This window comes from Acomys russatus, chromosome 5, assembly GCF_903995435.1.
Source record: "Acomys russatus chromosome 5, mAcoRus1.1, whole genome shotgun sequence".
NCBI classification, from domain to species: domain Eukaryota; kingdom Metazoa; phylum Chordata; class Mammalia; order Rodentia; family Muridae; genus Acomys; species Acomys russatus.
Window position 1 is genome coordinate 50,757,238 of NC_067141.1, and position 25,727 is coordinate 50,782,964.

Here is a 25,727-nt window from a genome sequence, read left to right on the forward strand (position 1 = left end):
AGGTAAGCTTTTTTCTAAAAGTACATCATGTCGCATCCTGTGCTGGCCCCTACCATGTCGGTCCTGGGGATAGAGCTCAGGGTTACCAGCTGGGCAGAGAAGCATCTTTACTCACCGAGCCATCTCACTAGCCCCATGAGCTCGTTGTAAAGATGAAGAATCCAGGCAGATAAGGATTGTGTAATCTGCCTAAACCAACAGCCAGAAAGAGCATTTCTGGAACGTGAACTTCATGCTACCCCCAAAACTTGCTTTCTGGAAACACTTCTTAACGTCATGTCTCCAGGGCCAGTTATTAGAGAGCATTGCCTCATCAGCTAAAACAAGATTTTAAAAAGGAGTGTGCATATCCTCATAAAATAATTTTCTGCTTTAAAAATGGATACATTACTAATAAGCAGAGTAAGCTTTATTCCTGCTAATATAAATTGTATGCTATGTTGGGATTTAATTCTACTCTCTTCATTAAATAAACAACATTTAAAAAAAATACAAACGATATACCTTTGACTAGTGAAAGCGGATAGCTACCCTGCTAAGTGTGGCCATGGTGTAGCCATTTCCTACCAGGAACAGGTACTGAGAATAACTTATCATGTTGATACGACTGACAAACACAAGATCTGCCTTCTAATTTATACACGTTAGTACAGTCACTCCGACGAGCCGAAACTCTAAGGAAACTGTTGTATCAGAGATACCCACAGCACACCTGTCAATTGCCTATGATTATTCTTCCTTTTTTACGGTGAAGGTTGTAGTCAACATCAATTTATAGTGCAAAACCTTACAGCATTTAGGATATGAACATTCTTTTAGTGATCTTATCTCTCAGGAGGCTGGGGCAGTGGTTAGAACATTAGAGGCCAGTCTGGATTACACAGTGAAACCAATTTTAAAAGGATTTCCCAAACAAACAACAAAAACAACCCACTTTCTCCATTTTCCTTGCCGGATTTGGACCCACATGAGCAAGGGTGACTATCTTCATCTTTGTAGATTATTAGCACGAGCATAGGCTAACCTGAGACACCATTAACCCTCTGACGTAATTCTAACCATCTGCCTGAGAAGATGCAAGGACATCTAGAGGCCCACTTGGGGAGATCTGATCTTGGGATGATGTTCAGGATTACATCAATGTATAACTTTGCATTTGTGGAAAATCAGACAGAAAGACAAAGGGTGAACCCACACTTCACAGAGCTTTTTAAAGAAACATCTGACCCAACAGAAGAACTGTATGACTCAAGTGATGGCATTAGTCCCTTTCCGTGGAGGGCACTGTGGAGGTTACGACCTGAGCAAGTGACACCAAGTGCTCCATGCACACCGTGAAGACAGTATAAAAATATCACTGCCAGTCACAGTGGCTTCGGGCAAGAAACAGCTATATACACATTTGAGTAGACGATCTCTGTTATAATGAATGAGAGTAAACATCAAGGAACATTTCATGTGCTTGGAAAGTAACAAGCAAAGGGTGAAAAGACTGGTAATGAATGTTAAGTGCCACATTAATAACAGTAAACTCGTTGGCCACTGCTTTATATACCAAGTTCACTTCATCTTAGTAACCAATTTTCCCATTTTGTATAGGAAGAAAACTTAACTTAAGGACTTTCTGAAACTGTGGGAACTAGATAGAAGCCCCATCAAGATTCAAAGCAACAAGAGTTAGCATGACTGTTGCTTTTACAAGGAAAACAATAGTCCCACACACTACACATAGTGATACTTAAAACCCTGAGAGACTCCTGAACAGAGCAATCAGGAAAGGTGTCCTGACTGCAGATGGTACTTAAGCATTCAGGGAAGAATAACAAGGAAAGATAATATTTGGAAAGATACACAAAATAAAAAGTCCATGACAAACCTTTTTATGAGTGTAAGTTTGAAATGTACATTTTATTTGGAAGAAATAACTGACGTGGTTCAGCTAATGTGTAGTTGTAAATAAAACCTACAAAAGTCAGAAATAGGAATATAAGGCCTGTGAAATATTTTTAAACCAAATAGTTTACCATCAAGACAAAATTCTAATAATAGTAACTGTTATAGGGCCCTATGTTGTATTTTCATCCTCTACTTACTTGCCCTAGCCTCTCATTATTATAATTTTGGTTCTCTGTTTCCACATGTTTTCAACTCTGAGATGAATACTTCACTTACATTGTGACATTTCTGCAATTAAACTATGACTTGCAGTCGTTGGGTGGGTCCCACAATTCCTTGTTCACTCCCTCAACTCAGTCGCCCAGGGGCAGTTCATCAGACCACTGGCACTGTACAATCTTGGAATTTTTCTTTATTTTCATCAGACAATTGGAAAAAAATCGTGAACAATAACAAAACAAAAGCTGTTTCTGAAATGATAAAGTTTTAAAAACCACTTACATTGACTTGTTCACTGCAAGGGAGTTATACAAACACAGTAATATAAATAACTAACCCTGAGGATGAATAAATATCACTTTCTCCTACAGATTGTTCTCTAGTCTTTTTTAAAATCTTTATTCACTCATTTTTTTCTCAAGTAGAGCAATAAACTTCATTTTAAGAAAAATAACACAAGTCGTAAAGCATAAACTTGGTGGTCATGGACACATTTGACAACAAGCAATCTATTGTTTTTGTTTTCTACTTAACAATTTTCTATAAAATCTGTAAAAAACAAATAACTTGTTGTACATTCAAAATGCAAGTTGGGTCAAAAATAAAAAGTGGGTCATGGCATAAAGAATTTGGGTTGGAACCCCCTATTCAAAGCCAGGTAGCACTGTACACTTATGTCCCTCCAATGACAGGGAAGCTCCTTACAGCAGTGGGACAACGACATGATGGTGACAGTCAAGGCGAACAGTGAGTTAAGGATATGACTGCTGTTATTTAATGCTTGACCTACTCTTTTTATTCCAAATTTATTTAAATGCAATATCTTAGCAGTTTATAGAAATAATAATGGAAGCAAGTCTTTTGACATTAAGCTGCCTACCTGGCCTTATTAAACTAGATCCTAAATTATCACTATGGAAACAAAATTGCTACTGTCTTAGTTGGTACATGCTGACACAAATGAACTGGCCATCCTGACACTCAATCTGTTCACATACCAGAAAAAGAAACCATTTGTTTTCTCTGAGAAACAAAAGAAGTTAAACTTTTTAATACGTAGAAAAAGAATTCAGCTGGGTGTGATGGTACCACGCATGTAATTCCAGCACTTGGGAAGCTGAGGCAAGAGAACTACTGTGAGTTCAAGGCCAGCCTGAACTACATAATAAACTTTCACCCAGCATAAGCCACAGAATTTGCTTAATGAAGACCAAAAGTTAATGCTATTAGAAAATAAGTATGTAAATTAAATTAGGAGTCAACCACTTTTTGATCGTATTAAGTCCTACTCCTCAAGATGAAACTCATACTGGCACCATTATCAAGCCAAGACGTCAGGGCCAGACAGCTCATAATCCCTAGAAGGGAACCTAACCCTTTATTCTGCTAAAACAAGTTAGAATTAAGCAGACCTCAACTGCCTCATTATTATACATCTCTAAAGCCTCGTCTGAGATGCTTGTTTGCAGATGGCAATGAACACAGACACCTACAACCAGCCACTATGTAGAGAAGAAGGGATTGAAGAATGTCCATGCCTAAAGGGAACAGACCACCCCACCCACCCTCACCCAAGGCTCAGGGATCGTTGTAAAAGAGAGGACCAAGAGAATGTAAGAGACAAAGGATGCGGGTGACAAGGCAACGATGTCTTCTGGACACAGCAAAGCTGATGCACATATGAATTCAGTGGTTGAAATCGTATGTGAAAAACATAGGTGAAAGTGTGCTGTGCAAGCACACACTAGATCCAGTCTTAACACGGAGGTGGGGACTAGGCACACAGTCACACCTGCAACCATCCAGGTGTTGGCAATTGTTAGCTTCTGGGAAAAAGAGAGACAGTTTTCTCTAAGTGTAGCCTCTGGCAAGTCCACTGTACTCCAGCAAAGACCACATCTCCAAGAATATTTGAGCAGCACAAACTAATCACAAAGGATTAAAAATAAGTTATTTGAAAAGAGGGCATATATCTGGGAAGAGGTGGAGAGTGGGGTGGAGGATGTGGTCAAAACAGATTATATGAAACTCTTAAAGAACTAAAGACAATAATTTCCCAAAAGTTAAAATTGAAATAGGCTCATTAATATATTTATGAATATGAAACTTACTGATGATATGAACTAAAATTTTATTCACAGTGATCATGTGATCTCAATATTCACCAAAGCTTTAAACAAAATTCTATAAATATTCTAATTCTTAATAGAAATCATAAACTAATTCCATATTTTATAGAGTAACACTTGGACCCTCTGGATCCTTCTACTTTGCTATTCTCCCATGCTTCTCTCATCTAGAGTCCCAATAGGATGTCTTCCCCTCTGTCCCAGTTTCCTGGTAAGTGAAGGCTTTCGTGGGACATGCCCCTTGGGCTAGTATGCAGATATAAGTGAGTATATACCATTTGAGTCTTTCTGCTTCTGGGTTAACTCACTCATTATGATCATTTCTAGCTCAATCCATTTATCCACAAATTTCGGGAATTCCTTGTTTTTAATAGCTGAGTAGTATTCCATAGTGTATATGTACCATGGTTTCTTTATCCATTCCTCTACTGATGGACACTTAGGCTGTTTCCATGTTCTGGCTATTATGAATAAGGCTGCTATGAACATGGTTGAGCAAATTTTCTTGTTGTGTGCTGGAGCATCTTCTGGGTATATTCCAAGGAGTAGAATAGCTGGGTCTTGAGGAAGCCCTATTCCCGTTTTTCTGAGATAGCACCAGATAGATTTCCAAAGTGGCTGTTCTAGTTTGCATTCCCACCAGCAATGAAGGAGTGTTCTTCTCTCCCCACATCCTCGCCAGCATGTGGTGTCGCTTGAATTTTTGATCTTAGCCATTCTGATGGGTGTAAGATGGAATCTCAGAGTTGTTTTGATTTGCATTTCCTTGATGACTAAGGAAGTTGAGCTTGGATATAGCACTGAGAAAATGTTAAATGACAGCAATATTTCCTTAAAGCCATCCTATAACCTTTATATACCATGCTCTTTTAAACATTTACAATATGTAACATATGGCATACATGTGTAAAGGTAATCCTTTGAAGAGCTTTTCACATATAAATGTATACTCACAACGCATACATGTACACAAATGCATGCACATGCACACAAATGCATTCACATGCAAACACATACTTGTACATACATTTACACTCCAACATAAAACTCTAGCAGTTATCCCTAGCCAGCATAAAAGTCACGCAAATATACAGCACAAACCTTTGTTCATTATGAGTAGTGAATCAAAACTGCAGCGCCATGAAATGCGCTTGCTAGTACTGACCAGGACCACCAACACCATCCACAAAAGCTAGAAGGAAGCAACTAAAGCAGAGATTTGAAGGTGCACTCTGCTTCCAGCTAGCTTCTAGTGCATCAAATAGCCTTCTGTTACTGGGTTAAGTCTGCATAAGTCAGATATTACCCCAGAAAAGGTGACCTCATGGTCCTCAGTCATTGGTCAGGAACTTGAACTTCAGAGAACACAAACCATAAGATTGGTTCTATCTTACTGCCGAGCATGGTGGCGCATGCCTTTAATCTCAGCACTCGGGAGGCCGAGGTAGGTGGCTCTCTGTGAGTTCAAGGTCAACCTGGTCTATACTATCTTAGTAATGTCGGATTAGCATCTTCGCTCATTTGTAGCTGATAGACCCTGAGAACCCAGGACAAGCAATGCTAACAGTAAGATCTAAGCCAGAACACTGATGTGTGGATTAAGACAAAAGTCCACAAGTCCAGTAACTGTGACTTTACCATGACTTGGGAACCACTAATACAATGAAAGTGTCCAGCTGCCCCATGTCCAGTCTGTGTTAGCTGAGACTCGGAACAGGATTTCTTGAAGTGCTTGTTATAAAGTTACAGAGTGCACATACGATTCAGAGTGAAAACTATACTTTGTATTTCATTGTTGTTTGAGTAAATTCAATCGTGGCAGAAAATCTCTCTCTTCAAATGTTTTACATTATGGGCTGGAGAGATGGCTGGCTCAGCAATTAGAGTATTTGCTGCTTTTTCAGAGGACCTGGGCTCAGTTCCCAGCACACATGTAATGGGTCAGAACCAACTGTAACTCCAGTTCCAGGAAATCAGTTACTTTCTTCTGACTTTCACAGGCAGCAGACATATACACATGGCGTATATACATATATGCAGGTAAAGAAGACATACACATAAAATAAACATCAACATTTTTTAAAAACTCTTACATTATTTTAACATTTTGAATTTATAGTGCATCCCTCCAGACTGATCTTACATGTTGCATCTCCTCAAAGCTCCGTATGCTTCACACGCCTCTAGATAACAAACTTTTTAAATATGTTTACACCTCGCGACATGACACGTGTTGTGCTGTACTGTTATTCCTTGGTTTTCCTTTCCCATTGACACTTGATTGTGAACTCTATGGGGAAAGTGATTATACTTCAAACTTTCTCCACATAGCCCCAGAACCTGGTCTCAGTGCTTGCGGCAGAGTTCACACTTAATGAATGTTTGTTGCATGTAAACAGAATCACATAATAATCACTTTTAATTGACACACAGAGACATGCTCACTGGAATTAGGCTGTAAAAGGACCAGAAGACATTTTCAAATTGCTGGATTGTTCTTTGAGAGGAAGTAAGCTCTTTACTACTGGAAGGATTTGCGTAGGTATGACACCACCACAATTTGACTAAACCATACATCAGCTGGTGATCTGGAGATGATGGGATGGCTTCATATCTGTCCTGCTCTGAAATGGGAGGATTCAGAATGTTATCCCTACCAAAAATTTTTTTGTACTTTAACCACACTGCTTATTGACTAGTGTTTGATATTTGCTTCTTAATAAGTGTTATAGGCTGTGCGTTGCATTTGCTTCTGTTTAAAATAGCAGCTTCAGTCAACACATAGAAAGTACTTTTTACAAAAAAAAAAAAAAAAAAAAAAAAAAGGCTATGTTCCAGACCTTCTGAGGAACTGCATGACTCCTAGAGTTATTAGCCAATTCAGGGTTGTAATCTATGTCAGAATTATGAGAATTTTCAGCCATATTTGAAGTATAAAGATCTTACCTGTAATGATAGAACATGTCTTTTAGGAAATGAGGCATTAGCTTAACAAGAAATCTCTCGTTTGAATGGAAAAGAACAGAAAACAAAATCCACACACTTCTAAGGCCCTTAAGATCCACAGATGCCTTGTTATCAGCTGCCACCTGTGGTCTCTGTTGCAGAGCGCTGCTTCTCATTTGTGTGGACCACTGTTCTTGGTAACAAGCTGCTCCGCAGCAGACACATCAATTTGTCATTTTAGCAAAGTCTCAGAGTACTCCACAGATGGACATTAGGGAGAAAAGTGATGGTCTGCCACCTGCATTTGGCAAATAATTTGTTCCTGAACTGCTGATCTAAATTAAAACTACATTTGAAATGCCTGGGAGGAACACAGAGCTGGCACTCTCTGAACCCTGCCAACTAAAGTGACACTCTCAGGAATTACAAAATAATCCTATGTGCTGCAGCTCTTAACTATACACTAGACTGGATTGTTTCTGAGGGAAAAAATATAACAGGGAGAAATGTCTATGGGTTAACATAAACTGTGCTCAGATGGAGCAATTCCCTACCCTTATCAGGGTGGCTGTCATGAGACTGGGTCAGAGGCAAGCTACAGTCACAGATTCCTGATATCAACAGCAGGACCCTCAGAGGAAGACAGGCTTCCGCCTGCTGCAGGAAGCCAGCAGCCCTTCCCATAAGATGGGGTCATTGCTAATCAAATGTGACTTCCAAGAAGCATAGAAACCAAAACCAAAACTACATCTCTGGCACAACACCATTGCCTGCCTGGTTGTTAGGATATTGCTTGCCAGTTCCATACACTTCTCAAAAGATGCATGATTTTCAGAAACATTGCCTGTGTATAAAGTCGGTCTGCTGACCATACCATTGCCTTTTCCTTCTCTTTTCTATTCTAAATACAGACACAGGGATTGTGTGCCACATGGATCACTGAATTAAATGTTTCTGCCAAGCATGGCAGGGGTGGGCATGAGGGAAATGAGTAGAGCCGTTCATTTTTAGTGAATCCCATCACTTTGCACATGAAAGTGAAAACTACACAAAAGAAAACGAGTACAGAAATGGACTGGAGAGGTTGCCAATAGTTGTATAGTTAAAAAAAAATCAGTCATATTTCATCTTTGCTTCAAGCATGATTAAAATATGGAAATAGTTACTTGGGCATCTATTGAAAAAAGAAAGAGAATGAAAAAGGCAGAGAATCCTCCTAAGGGCAGTGGTTAGAGTAACAGGCCTGAAAGGTCAGCTTCTCGCTTCTCCCACACTTCTGCTGAGTCAGTTTATGCTACGGCGGACTAATTGTTACCTACAAATTGTCTGATTATACTGACTCACATTTGTGATTTCCAAGAACTTGAAAAGCTGAAAAGATTTTTTTTCTTTCACCCCTAAAGACAGGAGAAGGAAGCCAAAGAGACCTTAAGACACCGCCAGGGAAGCTGCTAGTTCACTGCAGCAGGATGCCTTGAAGGCAAAGCTGTGTCTGTGGCTCTGAGGGAGATACTCCCTCTGGAGACACAGGCATCAGACTCAGCTGACTCTCTGGTGACACTTTCCTTGGGAGATTTTTCTGCCTAATAGCAAAAACGTGGAATAAAGATGCCATGATTAAATATCTGATTTTCTTAGCTTCTAAAATGAGCACTAAAATATACTCCTATGAAGATGAAACAAAACCAACAAAGTCTCACTACAAACTTCTGGGCCAATTTTTTAAAAAGTCCATGGCACAAAATACCCTTTGATTTTTCCCCTAAATCTTAACTATTAGTTGAGATTATTAAAAATTATATTTCATCACTTTCCAATACCTTGAAATAATGAATGACCTAAATACTTATAGTTACTTTCATGAATTATGTTGCTATCAAGCACTCAGAGATCATAAAGAGAGTTTGGTTTTCAGACTTCCCAAGAGGTCACTGTACCAAGTGAAGGAAAGCCTAAGGAACTGGAGTGTCACATTCACCCTCACTGGGGCAGCGTGCCATTTAAATGCCTGTCTAGCAGCAAAAGTTGAATTAGAAATTAATATTCATCATTCACAAACCAAGAAAATCTTAATATATTAAGTTATCTAATCAATATTTGCTGAGGGGTACCAGAGACCAAGAAGAGGTATGGAAACAAAAGACACCTTTTCTGCTCTCAAAAATATCATGCTGTAATGGGAATGTCAGAGCAAACACCAGGCCTCCATAGTAAATCTTACTGAAGAGACAAATCTGTGTAGGTGGTGGGGTCATGAGGAATGGGCCCTGCTCTAGCAGCACAGTACTCTCCGGGAGGGTGAGGAGTCAGGGCGTTAGCTCAGCAGAAAGGGAAAAAGGAGGTATGACAACAGGAAGGGTGAAGCCGCAGAGAACAGGCATGTGGACATTAGAGAAAAAGAGATTTATGGCAGGAATTTAACCATCTGTGGTGGCAAACAGCAAGAGCCGAAAGGATATAGGTAAACAGTTTCAGGCCATAAAACGCCTTGAACTAATAAAATGCTGTTTATATTTCCACTTAGTCCTTGATATCCAATAAAGCGTTCTATTTAATTCCCTAAATTCCTTCTGAAGTCTTGACTTTATTTTAAATATTTTACGAAGAATACCTTCAAAAACCTATTACCTTTCAGCCAGGCACGGTGGCGGACACCTTTAATCCCAGTACTTGGGAAGCAAAGGCAGGCAGATTGCTGTGAGTTTGAGCCCAGCCTGGTCTACAAAGCGAGTCCAGGACAGCCAAGGCTAACATAGAGAACCCCTGTCTCAAAAAAGAAAAACAAAAACAAAACAAACAACAACAAAAACATATTAACTTTCATCCCAATGCAAGTTGTACCACCACAGCAAATTATTTTAATATATTTTCTATCAATTATTTTTATGTTTCATCTTTGTTCTATTTTGAGGGGAGTTTTGCTTTTGTTGTTCTTGCTGCTGATTTTGAGACAGGATCACATGAAGTCCAGGCTGGCCTCAGACTCTCGCTATATAGCTGAGAATGACCTTATACCCTGACCTCCTTTCCTCCACCTCCCAACAATCTTCATATTTAAATACAGTTCACTGAGAACTCAACAGCCTTCTTCCCTTTCAACGATTTTGGCACCAGGCCTCAATAACAAAGTATAGAAAACATCTTATTTTCTCAGTTACCTTTTGGTAGCTTTTCATATTAAAAATTATATAGCACATATTAGTCTATTGAAGGAGTATGGAGAAGGAAAATTTAATGCCTGTAACAGCTTCTAGCCCAGCCTGAAATGACACATCTCTCTCACTGGCAGAATTCTGCTAAAGCAGACAGAGGAAGACTCGGCATGCAGTTTTGACACAAGTCTTATATATAGCAATATGGCATAGTGGAATGGCCATAGGCCTTGACTTAGCAATCTGGGTGGAAAAAAGAAGATCTGGGTGGAATACAGCTTCATAACAACATGAGCTTAAAAAGTGTTTAATCTCACTGAGCCTCGCTTATTCTCACCTACCAAGGTGGCACATGCATGCCTATTGTGGCTGCTATAGAAATTAGAATTTCACATCTAGTTATGTAGTATGCTTGACAAGCTACAAGAACTCGACAGAGTGGATTGTAATTAATGTACACTCCAATCCATAGCCAACAAACCCCAGAAAACTCAGCAAGCCTACTCTCCATGTTCCCCTTCTGCAGAGGCCCCTACGTGTCAGCTCCTGCTGAAGACCATTTCTCATGTTTGCATCTAGGACTCAGTAGGGCAGAGCCCTCCCTCCTGTGGGGGTGCTGCTATCTTGACTATCTATGGTGCTTCAGGCAACACTAGTCCTTTGGATGGCAACCCAAGCCTCTGAGTCTTTCTTATGTGCAGAAACAGCTGCAATACTCTTTAAATGAAGCAGAGACTAGAAACGGCATTTTCAACTTCCTAAAAGGTCTCTATTTTCAAGCTTGAATGCACTATTTATCTTTCCTAATTTTCCCTTTGAAAGCAAAGATTTCAGATTGTCTAACATGAAAAGGACCCTTCAAATAGTTTTGCTTGAGGTGAAATAAATCCTATAACCAGACAGAGTCTCTCACTCTTTCATGAGCTTCTTCATAGATTCCAAATGGACCTTCAACTCACTCACAGGACATGCATCAAGTGTTATGAGAGGGCCAGATTTTTACCCATATGATTCTAGTAGGACCTAAAAAAGTATTTTCTTTCACATATTGTTTCCAATTAAAAACCGCAATTTATTTTTTAAAAGGGAGTATTATTTTATATGTGTTAGTGTTTTGCCTGCATATATATCTACGTACTGCATATATGTACCATGGGTGCATGCAGTTTCTATGGAAGCCGGAAGAGGGCGTCAGATACCCTGGAGTTGGAGTTACAGATGGCTGTTAGCTGCCATGTGGGTACTAGGAACTGAACTGGAGACCTCTGGAAGAGCAGCCAGTGCTCTTAACAGCTGAGCCATCTCTCCAGGCTCCTAATTTCTTTATAAGGTTCTGTTGTGTCATCTCATGGCCAAGTGGGAAGTGTATTGCTGATGGTTTTCCATCAGACATCAGCTAAGCAGAGCTTGCCACATGACTGTGGAATTCCCTGAGCCAATAATGGTTTGTATGTCTCTAATGGTTTAAAGGAAAGTATATTTGTTTTCTTTTGAGTTCTTTGGGGTCATTATATGTGTTTTGATTGTACATCTTGGCCTACAAATCTTAGAATATTTGCTTTTTGATCCCTTAAAGAAAATATTTGATGGTCATTTGTTGAATGGTGACTAAGTAAAGTAGGCCCTGTAAGTAGAAGTTGCATTTGCCCAGCACATGGAAGTGTTGAATCAGCTCCTTTCTCGGGGACTAACTGACTGTGGCTTTCTGCAATAAGCGCTGAGGTAACAAAAGATCTTTCAAACTCATAACAGTTTCCATTATGAACAAATCTTGAAGCAATGGAAAATGTCTCGGCCTCCTCGGAGGAGCACTGGCTTATGCTCTTCAAATGAAACATTGGTACCATTTAATACAAGCTTTAAAATAAAAAAATGGCTAATTGTTTCAAAAAACACTTTGAAATGCCTTAAAAGTTCAATTGTCTCACAGAAATCAACTCTTTCTTACATGGAAAACGTGTGCTTAGGTGAAAGGGTTCTTATTGTTTACATGCAGAAATGGACAAACACACCTAAACACACCCTAAGTCACCTACTGGCCACCATCTAGTGATGATTCTTGTCAATAAAAATGGAATGTCTTCCTTTAATTCGTGCTGAAGTTCTCTTAAGTTTCCAACAGAAAGCATTCAGTTATCTTCTTATATCCTGGGAGCCAGGATGCTGAGATAAGTGGGAAATTAGGCTTACACCTATAGTGATGAGGCTCCTGGGACATTTAGGGTGTTCCAAGGAAGATATTTTTTTTTCTGTGAAGATAGCAGGAGTATCTTGGGTCTGGGGAAACTATGAAACCTTGTAGCTGCTCTGGGTTGTCTTCCAAATTCCAGGACTATTTTAAACGTATGCTGATGTTGTTTTCTGGTTTTCTTTTCTGTTCTGCACATAATCTGACCTTAGTTGGATCACCGTGTAGAATGCAGGAAGCACAAGTTAAAACAGAGCAAAATGTTGTCAACAGTCTTACCCAGGTATTAGTATTAAAGTAGATCTTATTTCAGTTTTATTCTTCATGTTTTCTTATATTTTCTACATTTTTGTCAGTGACATGAAAGATTCTGTTACCAGGGGGGAAAAAAGTAAATTGAATGACATATCATTTGAAATGTCTCTGGATCACTTGCCCAGTTATTCATAGATAAATTATAAAAGACACTTGTTTCAACATAATACATATATAAATAAAATAAGGATTTATTCCTTTTAAATATTCCATAGAAAAAAGAATCAATTTATCTATCAGAGCCTTACTTTAATATCTACGACATTTATCTTTAAAAACAATATTCTGTTGAGACAACATGCATTAGTCTGATAAAAACAAAACAAAGCAAAACAAAAAACTTCAATCAATAATGATCTTGGATGCAATAGAAGGTAGCTAATGGGATTGGTAAAGAAAAACACAGAAGAACACTTTAACACTGAGTTAGTAATTATTCCTAGGGGTATGATCTCATGGTTGAAAATGTTAAATGTTTTTATAAACAGATTTTAGAGAACACTTTGAAAGCTTTTTGGTAAAAGCCCACACTGCAGCGATCACAGAGTGTAACTGGACTATGAAACGTGAATATGCTACGCCCACTTACAGCCTGAGACAGAACTTACAGGCATTTATAGATAGATTAAAGGAACACTGCATCTCTAATGAGTCAGAAAGTTATGACTTCTGGAAAGTAGCTGGGTAGTTCAACACACATACATACATGGTATCCATTGAGATGAACAATGTTATATTACTCTTTATCAGTTAAGATAAGTGTAATTTTAAAATAAACAGTCTTTTCAGCAACAGGGAAATTTCTTCACGTCCTGTCCATTATATTTCACTATGATAAATTAATTCCCAGACCATCCAAGCTCTCCTGTTTTGATAGTTAACAGGTGAAGATACATAGATACCTGCCTGTGTGCTCATTTGTCTTTCTAAGAAGGATGAACTCAAGATCGCATGGCTTTGTAGGCAACCTCATTCCCAGTGATACAAAAGCCACTTGTGCATAGGCCACATTTATCCAATGGGAACCTCAGTGCTTCATATGAAAAAGGTCTGCTAAGTTCGTACATCTGGCATGAAATCTAATGACACTTAGCTTTAAGCTACTTGTATTTGTTGTTTTGCAGGGTGTGTGTGTGTGTGTGTGTGTGTGTGTGTGTGTGTGTGTGTGTGTGTGTGTGTGTGTGTGTGTGTTGAAGCATACAAGCCATGGTTTACATATGGAGGTTCAAAGATAACCCTGGGTATCAGGTTTGTCTTCCATCTAGTTTTGAGGCAGGGTCTCTCTTGCTTAGTACTTCACCTACCAAAAAGAGTAATCAATTTTTCTTTTGCCATGTATTTTATTAAATTAGATTCTAAATAAGTGTGTCTGTGGTACAGTGCTTGTAGGGAGATCTTTGATGGTAAGATGCTATTACTCTTTTCTGTTGGCGTTTTTTAAGCACTACATTTAGGGTGACATGCTGCAGGGCTTCCCTCACAGTCTACCTTAGCTAAATCTACATTATTACCAGTTGTTTCAACAATTAGTTTCAACATTAATCACCAACAATAGGGTCATTGTGACATATTCTTATTAATTACAGTAAATGTGTCCTTTCATGAGTTGAAAAAGAAACAAAAAGCAGAAAACCATTAGCTTTGGGATCTGACAAAACTCTTTCTATCTAAAATATAACTGCTATTCAAATGTAAATGCCACAATTCACACTTTAATTATCACAACAGTGTTAGGTATAAATCCACTAATATAAACATGCATATACTTGGTTCTGCATAGCTGTATCTATAAAAGTCAGGGAACCACTTACAACATCAAAACATAACATTTAGCAGAATAAAAACTGTCAAATCACCACACTGAGAAATCACCACAGTCTGATCATGGGGACCACTGAATTTTCTCTTTCTAGTGGCCCAGTAAACCCAGCAGGTGAGAAGACAGAAAATCATGATAGCTTCTTTTAAAAAGCTCTTCTAGAACTGTACCACCGAGTGGTACCATTTTCCTGTGTTCATCATTTTATATTCACAGAATTCATCTGCAAATATCTCTGATTTCTCATTCTAACTCTCCCACATCGCCAACTGCCAAGCAGCCACAAAGGGAGACCAGTCTTGAAGACTTCAGTCTCAAGATTCCAGGAATGGGATAGTTTTGAGATTTGAGGATTGCTGTTGCTTCTGTTCATGCCATACTCCATTCCACTTCATAAACATTCTTGCTAGACTAGGAACTCGCACTTCAAGAATCTCGACACCTGTTCTAAAGCCTTCAATTTATCGACCAGCCACCAAATTAAGTACAGATTATTCTGTCTGGCATTTCCGTAGAAAGTATATAAGCAGGAATTCAGAAGTCTGCAGGTCCGGCATCAAATAGCATGGCGGGCATGGGAGCTGGGTAAGAAGAAACAATTGACTTGCTAAGATCATCCCTGGGCTCCAGTCAGGTTGGTGCATGCCGTTGCCCCCACTCTTGGAAAGTAAAGGCAGGAGAAGCAGGAGTTCATTGTCATTTTTATCTACAGAGCTAGTGTGAAGAGAGTCCAGGCTACATAAGACCCTGTCTCAAAAATGACAGCAAAACAAAGGAGCTGCTCAATTTCTCACATCTGTGCTTTTGCTGAGCAAACTTCTCTATCTAATATGATCCTGCCCGTGTAAACAATCAGTCTTCAACTCTGTCCTTTCTGTTCAGCAAACACACCTATGATGATTTTCTTTCTTATCATAGGATTTATTCTTCCCTTATGCTCGCCTTCTTGCTCTTGCCTTACCCCTCTGATTATCCATGATCTAATGAAAGGGCAAGAGCTTGCTTGCTCTACTCTGAAGATGAGAAGAATCCTGGAATGGCTCTGAGGCTTCCAAAATCCCAGACTATTTCACCTTTTTGCCTCCATCCATGCCATTAGTTCTCTCTGCATATAGAAAGTGTTCACATGTGTGCGACACACAATTAGTTTCAACATTAATCACCAACAATAGGGTCATTGTGACATATTCTTATTAATTACAGTAAATGGGTGACCTTTCATGCATTGAAAAAGAAACAAAAAGCAGAAAACCATTAGCTTTGGGATCTGACAAAACTCTTTCTATCTAAAATATAACTGCTACTCAAATGTAAATGCCACAATTCACACTTTAATTATCACAACAGTGTTAGGTATAAATCTACCAATATAAACATGCATATACTTGGTTCTGCATAGCTGTATCTATAAAAGTCAGGGAACTACTTACAACATCAAAGCATAACATTTAGCAGAATAAAAACTGTCAAAAATAAAATTCCACGTGAAAAATGTACATCAAAGTTACTGTAAGCAACACTAAAGTTAAGGCTGAATTTCTTTCAAGGAAGGCAACATTGGAGTGTGGGTTTGTTTTATTTTATTTTTGAAACAGGGCCTCACTGAGTAGTCTATGAAGGCCTGCTTCTCACTTTGTGGATCACACTGGGCCCTGGCTCATTGAGATCTGCCTGCCTCTGTCTCCTGAGTGCTGAGATAAAAGGTGTATGTACCTCCACTCCAAGTGTGGAAGTGTGTGTTGTTTATTTGTTTTGTTTGTCAACAAAAGAAGGATTTCTATTTGCTCCTACTTGAAGGATGCAATCCATCATCACGGTAAAGTCATGGCATCAGGACCACGAGGTGGTAAGTTTTCTGCATCTGTAGACGGGGAGCAGAGAGATGAGTGCTGGTACTCAGCTCGCCTTTTTACTTCCCGTGGGGTCCTCACATGTGCATAGTGCTACAGAATGATGCTGCTTATACTTGGAGTGCCTCTCCCCACCTCAACCTCATCTAGCAAATCTGTCTCCAACTTGCCCAGAGATCTGTTTCCACGGTGATTCTAAATGCCGTCAAGTTGAGAGTCAAAATTAACAGAGGCAAAGGAGTGGTAGGAAGATGCTAGGAGCTGAAGTGCAAAGGAGAGTAGAGCCAGGACTGTTAGTTCTTCAAAATAATTTTATATAATTTCCCAATTGTTGAATTACGTTCCCAATTTCTTAAGCATTTTAATACTATACTATATGAGACCAGGAACATGGCCTGTGACCCCTTCAAAGTGTTGCTCCCTTCTATCTTTTGGGTTTTGAGAAAGGTATAGTTTTCACATGACACGAAAACTCCAAATCTTCCCGTATTAAAAGCACGCTTCCCCACCTGGCGGCACTATGCGGGGAATGTTCTAGAAACTTCTGGGGAAGAAGCTTGTATAATGAACAAGGGGCATGTGTGCCAGTCCTGGAATCTGTGATTCTGAATGTCTGCTTGCCTAGGCACATGATAAATGCTGTCCCAGCCCTGAATCCTAGAAGGAATTTATCACACGGACTACAATTTAGGGTGCTATAAACAAGAATGCGTGTGCAGACGGTTCTTATACAAAGAGACTGCTACCTCTGTGGAATGCTGACATGCTCTGGGCATTTTAAACACTTCCTCTGTTTCTATGGCAACACAGGATTCAGAGAAGCTAACGAAAGAGGTAACTAAAGCTGGGCCTTCACCTGTCTCAGACATCAAAATGTTTCTGGAAACTTTCAACAATTTCTAGATACAGTGAATTCACAGGTGGATTCTCTGACATGTGTCAGAGGTATGGAGAGCCGAGGATGCTGAGAACAAAGGTGCATTCACTTTTCATGTTCTCGGTTTGAAGACAGCAGAGATGACCTTCCACTGACAAAATCTGAAAACCGCTGTGTGGCTTATGTTAAAAATCAGCTGCTCAGGTTTGGAATTTGCAGTTAGTTCGGGTTCCCAATCCTGCTCTGTCTGAAAGTGATGCTTCCCAGCTTTGCACAGACACAGTGAACACCATGGATTACTTGAAGATTGGCCAGCTTTGTTCCCGGAAGCATGGTGCTTTCCCACAAGAGAATTCATAGCTCTTCAAAAATGTCTACATTTTAATGGAAGGAGATTATCCCAACAGCGCGTGAAAACCGTCAGTCCACCTCACTTTTCTATGAATTCCAGCACAAAAAGCACAAACTTAGAAATTTTTTGAAGGAATGTTTAGCTTCTTGGGTCTTTCAATCTTGTGGAGGGCTTTAAAAAAGACCTTTTACGTTCTCACATGGTCTTAGTCTTACCCATTCTCCTTAAGGAAACATTATCTGGCTTTCCAATATTATTAGGAGAAAAAATTCTTTCTGAAATTCTAATGTATTGTTTGTTTGTCCCCACTCCATCTAATTTTAATTTCAAAGTGTGCTTCTCATGTATTTTGTTCTAAAGAATCTATTATATTTTAAGAAGCTCTTGAGGATCTCGGAAAATTTTTGTTTTTACGGACTTTAGGTACTTGCATTCACCATAACAGACAGTAAAATTGAGAAAACCCATAAATGTGAAATTATATAAGCCCATGTTTCTGCTAGCTGGTTTGGCCATGGAGAAGCTGTGCTTTAAGTCTGTGAGAGGATGGGCATTTAATAAGAAAACTGTACCTTATTATGAAAATAGTCCTGACTCCATGGCTTCCTCATAAAGTGCATCAGTGTGCCTGCAGATACTAACATTATTCTTTAAAAACTAACTGCAAGAGAAAATTAGCAATTAAAATGAACATGAAAAAAGAGGGATCTACAATGCAGGCACACAGACGGGCCATCCGGTTCCCTCCTGTAAAGGGGGCACCGCTGTGAAGCACAGCACAGAAAAATGAAAGAGGCGGCAACAGAGGAGTGACATCTAATTAATTCCTTCCTAAAAGTCCTGTAAGGTTAAGCCGAGACCAAGGCAAATTCCTGGTCACACACAGAACATTGGCCATGGCAAAATGAAGTTATTGATCTCATCATGACTCATGCAACATGTAAATCTCATTAAGCAGAGATGCCCCTGTATAAACTGTGCTAAGCCATGCATGGGATTGATGAAAAAACAAAGGGCCTTTATCCACATTCTTCCCACCTCCTTTTTCTTTTCCTTTCCTTCCTTGTCCTTTAGCAGATTTACCACTTTTTCCTGTTAAGCCAACTTTGGAAACTATCCTTCAACACTGCTTCTATGAATTCAGTGTTTTAAGATTCCACTTACAAGTGCGATCATAGAGTGTCCATCTCCCATTTAATTACACCCCCCCCCTTCCCACTCCCCTTCCAATTCCTGGCCTCTTACACACATATGCACACACTTTTCCATGGACACATATAAATATACAAATGCAACCTGCGGAGTCCACTTAGTGTTGCTTGTAGGTTTTTCTTTCTTTCTGTCTTTCTTTCTTTCTTTCTTTCTTTCTTTCTTTCTTTCTTTCGGACCAGTTGGGAACCATTTAGAGTGCTCATCCAGCAAGAGGCTTGCTCCCCCTTTCTCAGCAGCTTTCAATTACCATTAGATCTTCATTTTGGGTAGGGCCCCATGTCTAGTTTATTTTATTTGGCAATATTCTCTTGAATTCAAGTGTTACAAAACACTTTTCCAAAGCTGAGTAATATCCTTAATGCATGTATACAAAATAAAATTATGAATGTAAAGTTTTCTTTATGCCTCTCTCTAGGGGTGTCTAGGTTAACCTTATTACTTGGCTATCCTGAATAATACTAGAATATATTGGCTACCAAGACATTGCTCTGAGATACTGGTTTAACTAACTAACTAACTAACTAACTCACACACACACATACACATACACACAGAAACACATATATACATATATATGAATTTATATTCAGAAATGAGGATGGTGAATTATGATGGCTTTATTCTTAATTTGTTAAGGAATTTCTACACTGCTTTCCACAGTGTTCATATTCGCAACAGCAGTACTTGAGTTCCCTTCTAGCACTTGCTGCCTTTTATCTTTTTGAAAACCACCATTCTAAGGAACATGAAGCTTTAATCCATTACGGTTTGGGTTTGCTTTTCATTGATAATTATTAATGTTAAGACCTTTCCCTACATACCCATAATCTCTCTTTGTGACTCCTATTGAAGAATGTCTAAGTCTTATCTCCATTTTTTTTTAAGTGAAGTTATTTCTTTTATTATTGAGTTGGTGGTCTTTCTTAGGTATTGTGCATTTTGGCCCCTTAGCAGACGTTGGTCTCTACATTCTTCCTCCCCTTTGGGAGGCTGTTTCTACACTCTATTGATTCCTCTGCTGTGCAGTAACTTCTGGGTTTGATTTATTCCCATCTGTCTAATCTTGTCTATGCATCTGGAGTCCCTTGTAAAAAATAATTATCTGTGCACACCAATATTAAAAAGCTTTTTCCTATGCACGTCATCTAGAAGCTTCATGGTTTTCAGGTTTACATTCAAATCATTAATTCGTTTTAAGTGTAATTTGAATAAGGTATGTAGGGTGGTCCAGTTTTTGTGCATGTGAATATATTGATTCTCAAAACTCATTTATTTGGATGATCTTTATACCTTTATATCTCATGTCATTTGGCTTCATTGCAGATCATAAATGTGTGGGTTTTCTTCTGGGCTCTCAATCTGCTCAATGTCTTACCTCCAAAAAACTCTTATTTTATGAGTCCATTAATTAAGAAAATATTTCTTTTACAAAGAAATATAAACATTGTGGTTAGTATGCTCAAAATGTATTAATAAGGTACATGCACAAAATGACTTTTTATGCTTTGTAAATCCTGTTCTATTAAGATGTTTCACTCAGATTAGGTTAAGAATGCTCACAGTAGCAAATATCGGTGAAAAATTTAAACATGACTCTTTCATATTTTTGGTAGTAATATAAACTGGCTCATCAACTATGAAATATATAATATGATATTTCTATAAAAGTTAAAATATGCTTCCACTATGACCCAGACATTTTATTTTAGAGTATACATTTAAGAGAAATCAAAGCAGAAGCTTACTAAAAGATTGCTCAAGGACATTTCCAGTCATTTTACAAAAACCTGCAAGACTGGGAAACACCCAATCTGGGCATAATTCAAATGTCTGCTGTTAGTAAAATGGATGAACCAAGGTGGTATCTTAAATGAACGGAATGCAACAAAGTAATAAAAACATGAGCTATTAATAATTCAGCAAAAGAGATAATTCCTCAAGATATAAAACTGAACAAAGTCATCCAGGGAAAACACACAGTGAACAATTAGATTAACCTGACTTGAAACAGGTAATACTAATCTCTGATGGTAGCCATCGGAACACTGGCTACCCTTGGAAGAGGGAGTTAACCGGAAATAGGCCTCGGAGGCTTCCAAAGACCTAAGCAGCTCCTCAATCTTGTGCCAGTTAATGTTCACATGGGTAAATAAGGATTGCAAAAATCAATTATTTCCAAGGTTTTAGCCAAGTTAGAAATGTTCAACTTTTGTCTGTTTTCATCAGCACTACAAAGGACCCACAGACTCCATCTTTATGAATGTGTGAGCCCCGTGACATTATGCTTACGACTGAACCACATATTTTCCTTTCAAAGGTTCAAGTCAGTCTCACTTTCTTCCATGATTTCCCCCTGACACTGTTTCCCACTGTCTGAGAATGATCTGCTTAGTCCTTGCTCCACTTCCACAGCTAGTGACCATGACTGGACAGGGCAAGGCTGCACTGTCTTCCATCCTAACGTGTTCCGCATACATCGACCCTATCCCCTGCTGTCAGAGAAGCCAGAGTTCTTCACAGTCAGGCAGGAAAGTGCATCATGGTCACAAAGGCTGTAGAAGGGTATAAGGTTAAATTAGCAGCAACTTTTTAAAATGTATATTCAACATAAAGATTATTATATAAATGTATATAAGGAGAAACTGCTGTAGGTAAAAAAAAAATCTTCAAATAAATATCAATAAATATCTTACATTTGTTATCTTTGGAATATAATACCACCATGATTTTTCTTTTTCAATTTCAGGGGGAAATTAGATTAATTTTATTTTGAATGTATGTTTTGCCTGCAAGTATATATGTACACCATAAATGTGCCTAGTGCTTCCAGAGGTCAGAGGAGATATCAGCTCATTTGTAACTGAAATTACAGATGGCTGGGAGTCGGTATGTGGGTTCTGGGACTTGAACTCAGGTCTCTTCTACAAGAACAATAAGTGCTCTAATCCACTGGGCCATCTCTCCTGCCCCCAATTTCAAGAAACTTCAATTAATTTTCAATCATTAAAAATGGGAAGGGGGAGATGGCTTATTGTATAAAGTGCTTGCTGAATAAACAGGAGGAGCTAGATTCGGACCACCAGAAAGTCTGGACGCAGTAGCATGCGTCTCTATCCCCAGCACGAGGTAGAGGGAGGCAGGGAGATGCCAAGGTCTTGCTGGGTAGCCAGCGTGGTTCAGTGAGAGACCTGGCTTCAAGAATTCAAATGAAATGGAAAGCAACAGAGGAAAGCATTTGACAACAATGTGTGGCCTCTACATGTTTGCACATAATACCCTCCTCTCCAGTACACACACACACACACACACACACACACACACACACACACACACACACACACACACTTACAAGCATGCATGCACACATGCACATATTAAAAATGAAGCTAATCATTTAGGAAAATAGTCATTCTTTCTTTCTGTCAAATGCTATTTAAGATCAGTACAAAACATCATCTGTGCTTGCATTGTCATGATTATAGTGTCAAATCCTAAAGATTGCAAAGGGCTTCTCTGTAGCTCTTCTCAAGCTATGAGTTTTCCTGTTTCATCTAAACCTGCAGTTACATGCTTCTCAGACAGTCTCATTCCCTGATTCTCTGCCATGAGCACAGTCTGCCCTTTACAGAAACACTGAATCTGTCACCGTGTGCCTGTGACACTTAATGGCTTATCTCCGGTTGCTCTCCAGGTTCCACCAAAACTCTGTGCCAACGCCAGGGCCACTCACTCCACTTGATTACTCTTGTCTTTCCTGCACCACGCCTCTAGCTGTCATTTTTGCATTTGGCTTTGATTAACTCTGGCCAGGCCAAACTCACAGGTTTTGGTGGCAGCAAGACAAAAGACCAATCCAGGTGAGACCAAGATAAGCATTAGAGTAGGAGTTCTGGAATACATGGGATGGGGAATTGAAAAGGCAGCTTTCGAAAGCAGAAAGACAAACGGTCAAGAAATAATTGAAAGGGTGTTCAGCGCATGAAAATTAAAATATTCTTTGTAATTCTGTCTTTCTCCAGGCAGGATGCTTATCCTGTCATCAAGAAAAGCAAGAACAGATGGATGTAGGGAAGAACAATTTTACTCATTGTTGGAGAAAACATGATCTTGTACAGACCCTGTAGATATTATTCCATACGAAAACAAAAGTGGAAATATGATATGGCCCAGGTAGGTCACAACTTCTAGGTTTATGTCCAGATGATCCCGTCAGGGCAATACACAGATGCATGTTTATTTGTGCAGTACTGATGATAGCCAACACATCAACCATCTAGATGTCTACCGAAAGACAAATGGCTGAAGCCAAAGAAGTACAAACACAATGGAATTTGTTTAGCTATAAAGAAGAAAGGAATTATAACATTTGCAATAAAACGGGTTAAGCTGGAAATCATTATGCTTAGTGAAATAAACCAGACTCGGACAAATATTTCATTTCATGTTTTCTTGCAGATTCAGAATCTTGATTAAATTTTTATATAATAATATGACATATAAATGCAGTTTTCATATATATGCACATGAAGGGGAAAAGCAGCTATGAGAGAGGAAGAAGATATCTAAAGAGAATGGAGACAAAAGCAAGTAAGTGTGTGTATGTGCGTGTGCGTGTGCGTGTGTGTGTGTGTAGACATAAGGTTACTGTGTAATTCAAATGCTGATTTCGGTACCCCCATGTATCTAGTTGCAATCCTTGTTCTGAGACTCTCCTGCCTCAATGCTATGTAAACACTGGTCCTCAATTGTCCCCTGAGATGCCAATAAAGCAGCTCACAGCCAATTGCTGAGCAGGGGAGTGGGTAGGGCTGGACTTCTTCCTGCCAGCCAGGGAAGGAGGAGTTAGAGAAGGAAGTGGGAGATTGAGCCATTAGGAGAGGTCCAAGAGACCTCAGGAGAAGAAGCTGGATCAGAAAAACTACAAAATGCAAGTATGTCTGGGGATATATGCTGGGAGGAAGCCAAATTAGCTAAGAGCGCTAAGAATAGACTAATAACTGCTCAGTTATCAAGTTGTAAAGCTTATTATTAAGCAAATATAAAAGTCTCAGTTATTTGTGTGGTAGCCAGGTTAAGGGAGAAACTGAGAAACAAACACAGTTTTGTAAAAATAGCATTAATGTGTATGTGTATATATATATATGAGTTTATATGCATGTGTATATATTCATATGTGTGTATGTGCATGTCTGTGTATATAAGTATATGTGTGCATGTGAGTATGTGTGTGCATCTGTGTATGTGTATATACATGAATGTGTCTATGTGCATATGTGTATATATGTGCACATGTGTATATATGTATACATATGTGTGTGTGCATGTGTTTATGAGGCAGATAGGAAAAACAGTTGGAGAGAAAATAAGAAGAATGCATGATAGATATGTCTAAAACTGTCACAACAAAATAATCTATTTGTATGCTAACCACAATATTACTTTAAAAAAATACAAAGAATAAACTAGTATTAACTGACTCAAAGGATATGTCAATAAACCCTTCTAATTAGGGTTTAGCTACTGCCAGTCAGGTGTAGGACAGTGCTGAAGGTTTTATTTTGTCTTTTGTTTTTTCACATTTTCACACAGACAAGATCAGAACATAAATTGAGAAACCAAAAGCATGAAGGAGTGGAGAGAGAAGAAAAACACCAAAAATCTTAAATCTCTCCCAGGTTTCTGTGCCCAGAGTACCCAAATATAACCACAAAAGTAATATTAGCATACAGATTATAGTAAATGTATTAAGACCATACACACTTGTAGGAATGTTCAAATGTCTGAATTAGAGTTCTTGAATTTTTATTTTTATTGTATCATTTCTTTCTTTCTCTGGTATATGTGTGTGTGTGTGCATGTACATATGTGTGTGTGTCCGTGCGTGTGTGTGCATTTGCTTGCCATGGTATATGTGTCTATTTCAGAGGACAGCTTGAAGGAGTCAGTTCTCTCCTACCGAGTGGGTCCTGGTGCTAGAACTCTGGTCACTGGGCTCTGTGACAAGCGCTGTTACCCATTGATTCATCTCACAGGCCCAAGTTCTTAACTTTTAATTAATTCCCCTTTATTGCTTTACATCTTGGCTCTGTTCATATAGAGTTTATCTGTGTACTTAATTTCTTTTTAAAAATAAAACAAGCAAATCCATCCTCCTCGGCAATTTTTATTTATCTTTGTTTATGCAACAGTCTCAGACCTCAAGTATATTTTTGCAAACACAAAATGCAATTTTTTACCCATTGGACTACTTCCAGTAAACTGAGAAAATGGAATTTATTAAATTCCTCACATGCTCTATATTTGCAGCATAGTAGACGCTGTGCTGCTTAACTGGCATCCTTCTAGGGCTTGGCATAAGTGTTATCCAATGCACATGCAAAGAGTAAATGTTAAACATGAAGTGACTATTAGGACAATCTGGAGGAAGTAATTCCTTCCCCTTATTTTTAAAAGTTCATGTTCATATCGTGTGTGAAGAGAAAAATTTGGGGTGTGTGTTATACACAGCCTCCAAAATCCTATGCTAGGAATTTTTTTCAGTAATTGAAATGTACCAGCACACTGGGCTTGCTACTACCCATATCCAGACATTTTTATATACATACCAATGGTCATCTTAATTCCATAAAAATGAAGTTATAAGTAGTACCCTTGATCTTCCTCTGACGTTCCTCATTTCCTGGAAGTCAGCCTCATACAATTTACAGAACAAGGCACTTGACATTTGTTCCGGTTTCAATCGAGTTGTGTGGTGGTTCAGAAATCGCTCCTG

At 38.9% G+C, this 25,727-nt stretch overlaps 1 protein-coding gene across 1 annotated transcript in view; it reads right to left on the reverse strand.

The window, feature by feature from the left end:
* The window catches only part of Prkg1 (protein kinase cGMP-dependent 1), a 403,711-nt gene that overhangs the window by 365,638 nt on the left and 12,346 nt on the right, over positions 1 to 25,727 (reverse strand). The window lies entirely within an intron of this gene.